Source organism: Corvus cornix, chromosome 5 (genome assembly GCF_000738735.6).
Source record: "Corvus cornix cornix isolate S_Up_H32 chromosome 5, ASM73873v5, whole genome shotgun sequence".
In the NCBI taxonomy this organism is placed as follows: domain Eukaryota; kingdom Metazoa; phylum Chordata; class Aves; order Passeriformes; family Corvidae; genus Corvus; species Corvus cornix.
Window position 1 is genome coordinate 54290641 of NC_046335.1, and position 7837 is coordinate 54298477.

Here is a 7837-nt window from a genome sequence, read left to right on the forward strand (position 1 = left end):
GCTGTCTGAGTTCCTGAGCTGGATGTTCTTGCTGGACTTGGCGATCCCAGCAGAGAGACCGAGCTCCTTCTCTGCTTTAGTGAATGATGGCAAGTTCTGTGTGTCACTTGCACTTCTGCTGCTCAGTCAGGGTGTTTTCAGTGAATTAAAAAAACATATTTCAGATCCAGACTTAGGACAATTGTGCTATATGTCATGTATCTGGAGGCAAGAAAGGACATTAAACCATCTTTTGCTTCCTTATTTCCTTCCTACTCCTCATTTCTGATCATCTCAGAGCTCTGGCTCCACTCCTCAAGCTGTGATGCCTGTTCTGGGCAGGTGGTTAAATAGCGTGAACTCATTAACCACTCTTGACTCAGTAACAGCCAGTGGCATAAAATTGTTTCTTCTCCATAGCTGCCTTGTATAATGCTGCATTTCAGTTTTGGTTACTCCTTCCCTTTTGTGCTTTTCATTTCTGTGACATCCATCTGTTTACCAGACAAGGGCGAGATGGAAGTAGTCCCAAAATACAAAAAGAAAAAGCCATACAAGTGAGGCTGGATGGGGCTTGGAGGAGCCTGGTGTATTGGAAGGTTCCCTGTCCATGGAAGGGAGTTGGAACTGGGTGATCTTTAAGCTCCCTTCCAACCCAAACTATTCTGTGGTTTCTGTGAGTATATAAAGGGGATTTAATGAAGAACAGAGGCATTGGAACACTGGAATGAGAACTGCTGTTGCAGTGAGAGAAGATCCTGGGTACTTGGGGACCAGGAAAGCAGGTAGCAGAACCTTTTTCCTTTTGTGTTCTTTTTCCTTTCTTCTCCTCTTACCCCATCTGTGAAAACAACCAACCTACCACCCACAGCTTCCCCCCAAAACCCCCAAGTTTTGTCAAAGGAAAGAATACGGTGATAGTGGTTTGTGGTAGATGTGGAAGGTAAATTGTAACCTGCTCTGAAGAATCAATGTAGCCAAACTGTGCCTTTGAGCAGTGTCAGTTTTGGTGTAGACCCCACTGAGGCACTGCAGCAGCATCCCCTGGCCAGGAGCAGGTGTCCTAGCTGGACAGAGAGAGGCTATATGGAGAGAGTATATAGACAAGATGGTTTAGTTGTTAAAATGAAACATGGCATTGCAAACTAGAAAGCAAATGTACTCAGCAACTTCAGCAGAGACAGTGACTCCATAAACTGATAATGTCAACTTAATGGCTCTGAGCTCAATTGTTTGTCCCTGAGACCTGGTTAAATTGGACTGTCTGCAGGGTCAGCATTACCTTATTGATGGCCACCTAGTTTTTTGACTTTGTTCCCTGCCAAGTGTTGTGGATACCTTTTTAGCCCCACCTGTGTCAACCTTTGAGTCTTCTAAATCTGTGACCTTTCAAGGCACAGAAAGAGCTGAGGGTCTTCACAGCACAGCTGGAGAGCTGTGCTTAGAGGGGGAGAAGAGGGGTGCAAGTGTGTCCTTAATCTGGGCCAGGGACAGAGGAGTTAACGTGTAGTGGCCAGAAGGCACTACACAGATCTCAAAATAACCAAGAACAGGATAATTTGGCTTAAAAAACCATCTGGGTCTTGATTCAGTGCTCATTAAAATTCATAGTAGCCTTATGATTGGCTTCTGGAAGAATTAAGCAGGGTGTTACACTTCATAATGAGTACTTTGGGCCTTGGCCAAGAAAGTACAGCACTGCATACAATAATGCTAGAATTAACTTCTTTCCTGTAACATCCAGCTTAGAATGAGGATCTTCTCAGCACTTAGGGAAATCAGTGAAAAAAAATCTCTGTTTTCAAGAGATTTTGGATTGCACCTGAAGAACAGATGTTACAGCTGACTTTGGGAAGAAGTCTCTCTGGGCAAGTCGTCTCTGAGCTGGTCATGCTGCAGCAAGCTGTCTGCTTTGGGGACACTCACAATTTGCAGCCATCAGAGTTCCTGAGTGTGCAGAGAAAGGGGGGAAAGTCAGACTGCAAACCTAGCGGTGGGATGGAATAATTGGGCCATAAAAGGAAAAATGCCTGCTTGTGTTTATTTCATTAGAAACCTAAATGTATTAACTAATGGCACAAATAGCTTAGAGTCTTGTGGCACCTCATCAACCATAAGATGATGTCAGTAGACAAAATGCTCCTGTCTGTGACTGCTGCTGAGAAAACATCCTGATTTCTGCCTCTTTCTTATAGAATACTGTTTGGTGTTAAAGGAAAGAAAATACTAATTCTGCTTGCTCCCAAACCAGAAATTTGCAAAGCTCCTTGGGCTTTTGTGTTCTCTTCTAAGTTCTAAATATGTTCTCCTAAAGCATCTCGAAACAGCAGCCTGAGTGACATAAAGCTGAGCCAATAACTTATTTAAGGAACATTACCTTTTATTCCGGTGTCGTTTAAAGACATGTTTTTAAAAGAGTCTCTTAGAACTTGGACTCACCTGAATTTTCTGGCTACTCCTAACCTGTAGTCTGGGATTACCTTCAATGGTCTGTGGCTGTGCTTAAACTGGGACTGCTACTTGTGGAAAGAAGGAAATGAAGGAATCTTCCAGATAAATACTTAAGCATTTCTGTAGGACATCTTTGGGCACAACTGTTACCCAGGCCTTCAGTTTTCATTAAAATTCAGAAGAACTAAATAAGAAAATGGTCATTTTAAGTGTTAACAAGCTTTTTTTCTTTTTTTTCCAAAGGTCACATGCGGAAATGAACTAGTTAATATTTTTTGTATTGAAATGTATTTTTTTTAATTCACTGATTTATAGAATTTATTTGGCACCTCAGAGAGCATGTGAACAAGAAAAGGATTTTTTTGAATTAGTAGTTTGAAGAATGCTAGCCTCAGAATCTCTAAATTTGCAGGTTAGGAAACATTACGTCTTATTTACAGCTTAAATGGCTATGTCTTATGTTGCTCTCTTCTTCTTTAAGTATTATTATTACTGTTATTATTGAGATTTTCTTTAATCTTTAGATTTACACACACACATATATGCATATCAGTGGACTAGTTTCTGGTGTCACGTTGAAGAGGATTCTGGTTGAGTTGTTCCACCGTGGTTTCCCTCTCACAGCAGCCAGCAGGATCTAGACTCCTTCCAAAGGACAGGCATTCGCTCTGCCAAGTGCCAGCAGGTCCATGTGTTCAGGTAGGCTGTGACTGTGCTCAGTCTGGCCTCCCTCAATCATAGGGTAGGGCTGTGGTAGAAAAATGTTCCTACAATACCAAAGACAGCCAGTGTGCTCCAGTCTTCTCTAACATGCATTGCCTGACTGCTTGCATGCTTTAGTTCCTTATTGTGGAATCTGACAGCCTTAGAAGTTGTACAGATGTTTTGGGTAGTTTGGAAACTTTTTTTTAGTGGAGACAAGTGTTAGTTGGAGCTTTATTGTTTGCCCACTAGTCTGTGTTGTGCTGAAACTGTGTGTCTCTCAGAACAACCAGTACCTCCTGTCTCAGGCAGTATTCAGGCTGTTAAAAATTCCAATCTAAATGAAGGCTGGAGGAGATTGCTGAGGATAAAGAAAGTAAGAGACTTCTGTAACTATTATCAGGAAAGACTGAAAATCACTCTCGGGGAGGTAGGAATTAGCCTTTTCCTCTGTCGTAGCAGTTAGAATGCAAGACAAGGGTGTCTCAGCTACCATTTTTCTTTGCTATATCAATAAATCTCTAAGTGGGGATTATAATAATTTAATCCTTTGCAACCCCTCCTGTGGACTCCAGAGCATTCATAGCTCATGGAGATAAGGGAAACCGAGGGTACAGTATTGTGACATGCTGCTTTCAGTGGCAGAACAAGAAGCTCCAGTTCCTGCATTGCAGGTCATGGCTGCTGTGTTGTGGCATGACTTTGTGTGGCTGAACTGTAAACCAGGCTCCTGAAACAACCAGAGCTTGAAAATAAATTAAATAATAGTAAAAAAAGAAACCCAAACCAGATTTAACCTTTCAGCTGCCTCCTATTTCCAGGGAGGGGAAATGCTTGATGCAGCCTTAGCAGCTAGAGGGGTTTGAAATAAATATTGGATACTTGTTCCTGTTGCAATGGTTAGCCCTTCCCCTCTTTTCTTCCACGGAGAGAAATAGCTGCTCTGCCTCTATCAGCCTTCCCCCCAAAAATCTCACCCACTCACCACCATGGGCCAAAGCACCCTCCTGTACTTGCTATAGGGAAGCTGCTGCTGGGACGTGATGCCTGTTCCCTGGCACGGGATTAGTAGTTCATCTTCCTGATTTTCCTGGGCTGAATGCTTTCAGTGTAAGGCTGAGTTGGCTGCGAGGACAGTTGTTCCCTGCCTCCACGAGGCTGCAAGTGGGATGGGAAACCTGTGCTACATGGAGGCACGTGCCTGGATTTTGACAAGCATAAACTCCAACCCTCAAATTATTCTAAGCTCTTGAGAGTTGGGTTTGAATGTACCCAGAGGTAGAGTGACTAATGACAGCAAATGGTGTCAGACTTTTGCAGCCGTTATTTTAGCCACTAGGAATTCAATGGATTCTGGCTAATACTTCAGCGATAGCTGACTGACCTAGTTATTCAGAACAGAGGCTGCAGTCTGTATTCCTCTGGTGTCAGTGAGGGATTTCAATCTGCATTTCTATTGCATCCTTAAGGATCACAGCATGCTTGGAAAAACAACAGATTAAGCGGCCTCTGTTCTGGGGGAGTTGAGCATTGTCACAGTTATTTTACCAGCCTGCAGAATGCCTTTCCCAAGGTGACCTGGGAATCTGTAGGCAATGTTGGCTTTCTGCTGTGATGTTGCCATTGCAGAACTGATCATCCTGACTTTTGTGGGAAGCAGAAGATGCACCTTTTGTAGAGGGTGGCACAGGCTTGTCTGGTGGAGCATGACGTTACTTCTGTTCTAACCAAAGAAGTCTGTGAATTTTTGCAAGAAATTTGGAAGAAGTGTGAAGTGGTTGTGTTCCAGGCTGTATTGATATTATCTGCAGGGAACGTCTACCAAGCCACAGGAATTTAACCAGTAGCAAAATAGCTACTGTGTGCTGTGTTCCGGTGATCTTCTTGAGCTTTAACTTCAATTTCTCATCAGAGTGGGAGTTAAAATTTTCAAAGAGTCTGCTGTTTTCTTACTAACTCTAAACTTAACCTGCTTTCCTCACTGAAACACTCGTCAGGCACTGGAAGGGGCTGCCCAGGGCAGTGGTGGAGTCAGCACCTTGGAGATGTTCAAGGAAGGACTGGATGTGGCACTCAGCGTTCTGATCTGGTTGACAAGGTGGTGATGGGTCAAAGGTTGGACTTGATGACCATAGAGGTCTTTTCCAACCTTAATGATTCTGTGCTTCTTGCCTCTGGCATGCTCAGTTTGGCAGAATTTGCAAGTCCTCGTGCTGTTTCCTTGCTGGCCATGGTGTGCGTCACCACAGGCATTGTTTGGCCTGGGAGAACCTGGCTGTAACCCAATGTGAGCCTGAAGCAGGACAAATTCCCTTCTTCCATGTGCCTCAGTCTGCACTGTTTGGCACAGGGTAAAGAAGGGACTTTGAGCTCCCCACTACCATGCCAGATAGGAGTGTGCAGATGTGTCCGGATCTTCAACAGCACCCAGAGCTCTGGCAGAGGCAATGCACTTGCTTGACCAACTTCCAGTTCTTCAGCTCTGGTGCATTCGTTTCGTTTTGAATTGGAGAAAACCTCCCCTGGTTTAGACTGTAAACCTTGGATAAAAACACTGGATGAGCTCATGCAGCTGGAGTACAAGCAGGGCTTTGTCCTGCTGGCATCTCAGGACAGCTACCTGGATAATGGCAGCAATGCATAGTAAGCAGGAGGATAACCCAAACACTGGAGCTGGCCATCCAGGTAATGCTCTCCTGGAATGTTCTGACCACCTCTGAACGGGATACCCTTGGGGAGAGGTGGCTAAACTGCAAGCACTTACTTAAAGCGAAACTGCCTCTGGATTGCTCTCTCCTTATCTCCAGTCCTGGCTCATGTCATGTGTTGATTATGAGACTCCCAGACTTGATTCCTATCTTGTGCTTCCTCCCACTGGTTGGTGCTGATGTGAGATTTGCAACACACCCTTTCTTCTAGTGACCCCTTTGCCCCCATCCTTAAGTGTATTCTTTCACTTCCCTGACCAACTTCTCTAGATTTCCAGAACCATGAAAGAGAAGATGGAAGGTTTTCTGTGTGGAAGAGCATTTCTGCCTCCTATCAGATCCCTGAGCACAGAGAAGACTTGATGGAAGGGCCGGCTCTGAACCACAGCCTGGCTTCATAGATAGAATTGCTGTAGTTCTTGCTGGGATTTCCTGAATGTATCAGATTTCCTGTGCCTCTGTGTTAGGCTTTTCCTGGAAGCTTTGTTGAATACAGATCCATTTTCCTTAGCAGCCTGCCCAGTTCCCACAAGCTTCAGATAGGTGGGCAGGTACATTTCTCCTGGCTGAGGTAGAAGACAGACATTGTATATGGTACAGTTGTCCCGGGTGTCTCTGATCTTTTATTTTTTAAGTTAGAAGTCCCTAGTGTTGCCTATTGGAATAGGAAAACATTGAATAGTGGGGTTTTCATCACAAAATTCTCCTCCTGTAGCGATTAAATGGGATTAAATGGAACTTATTGCAGCAGCAGTGCAAGGTGTGAGATCCTGGAGCTCTCCTAGCACAGTGATGTGGCTGGACCGGGTGAGGAACAAGGTGAGATCAGCACTTTGGATCTGAAATTTGCTTTGCTTTGTGTCTGGGGAGGGGACGTGGAATATGGAATGGCCTTTGCTGGGAAGATAAATCAGGCAGGCTGCAATGCAAACATTCAGTCAACGTACCCTGCAGCACTTGTTGCTGCCAGGAATGGCTGTCCCAGAGACCGACAGGACCTGAGTGAGCAGCACAGAGCAGCCGTAGGAGGAGTGGGGTGTGTATTGCATGTTTATATAAATGTGCCAGTATAATTATTTATATTGTCTTGTGCCATTTTCTAGGTAAGAAGGGAGCAGTGGGCAGGCAAGGAGCAGTAAAATGTGTAATGAAGGGACAGTTGCTGAAGGGGAAAATTAGAGACGTGTTGCTTTTACTGGGAAATTTTTCTTCAAAGTGTGCAGGACTGCTGGGACTAAAATTGTGAATATAAAGACTGGAAAGTGTCCTAATTTTTCATTAAGACTGTAGGCAGCAGAGGCTCACGCTGACTCAGAACTGCCTTAGTTTCATCTAAGCTTGTGCCTTGACAAGTAAAATAAGGCTCTGCCATTTATAACGAACTCAAGTCTTGTTCTAGAAGACTGTGCTAGCACGTAACCCAGGATATACAATACTCATGCAAATGTGGAGCCAGCTCCAAGGCTGGATGACTCCTTGTAGACTGTAAAAGCCATTTGTGTGTGACGCTCCCCACGCCATGGTTGTGCAGATGACTCCTCACTGCCTGGCACAGCAGCAAAGCCCAGGTGCACAGATGACAGGGATGATTTGCCATCCACACCTACCAGCTTCACGCTCTGCTTCCTCATCCCTGATCCTCCACCACACTGCTCTGCCCTGTGAGTTCCAGTGCTTTGGGAAAGAATGCTGTCCCCCTTTGTTATTTACTATGATTTGTTACTATTAAAGGGAACTTCCCTTTTTTTGATTACATCTGTGTATGGGGCCTGCCCCATAGGAGAGAGAAGCTAATCCCCAGACAGAAAGGAACCTGGCTAACTCTATATCCTATACCCTGGAGAGGGAACAGGCAGGAAACCTGCGCCACTGTGGCAGGCAGGAGGACCTGCAGTGTAATGTAGAAGCGCTGACTGCACATTCAGGAAGCAGCCTTCCATAACTTAGCTAGCAGGTCTGGAAATGAGCATTAGGAACCTCAGACCATCAGCTCCAAA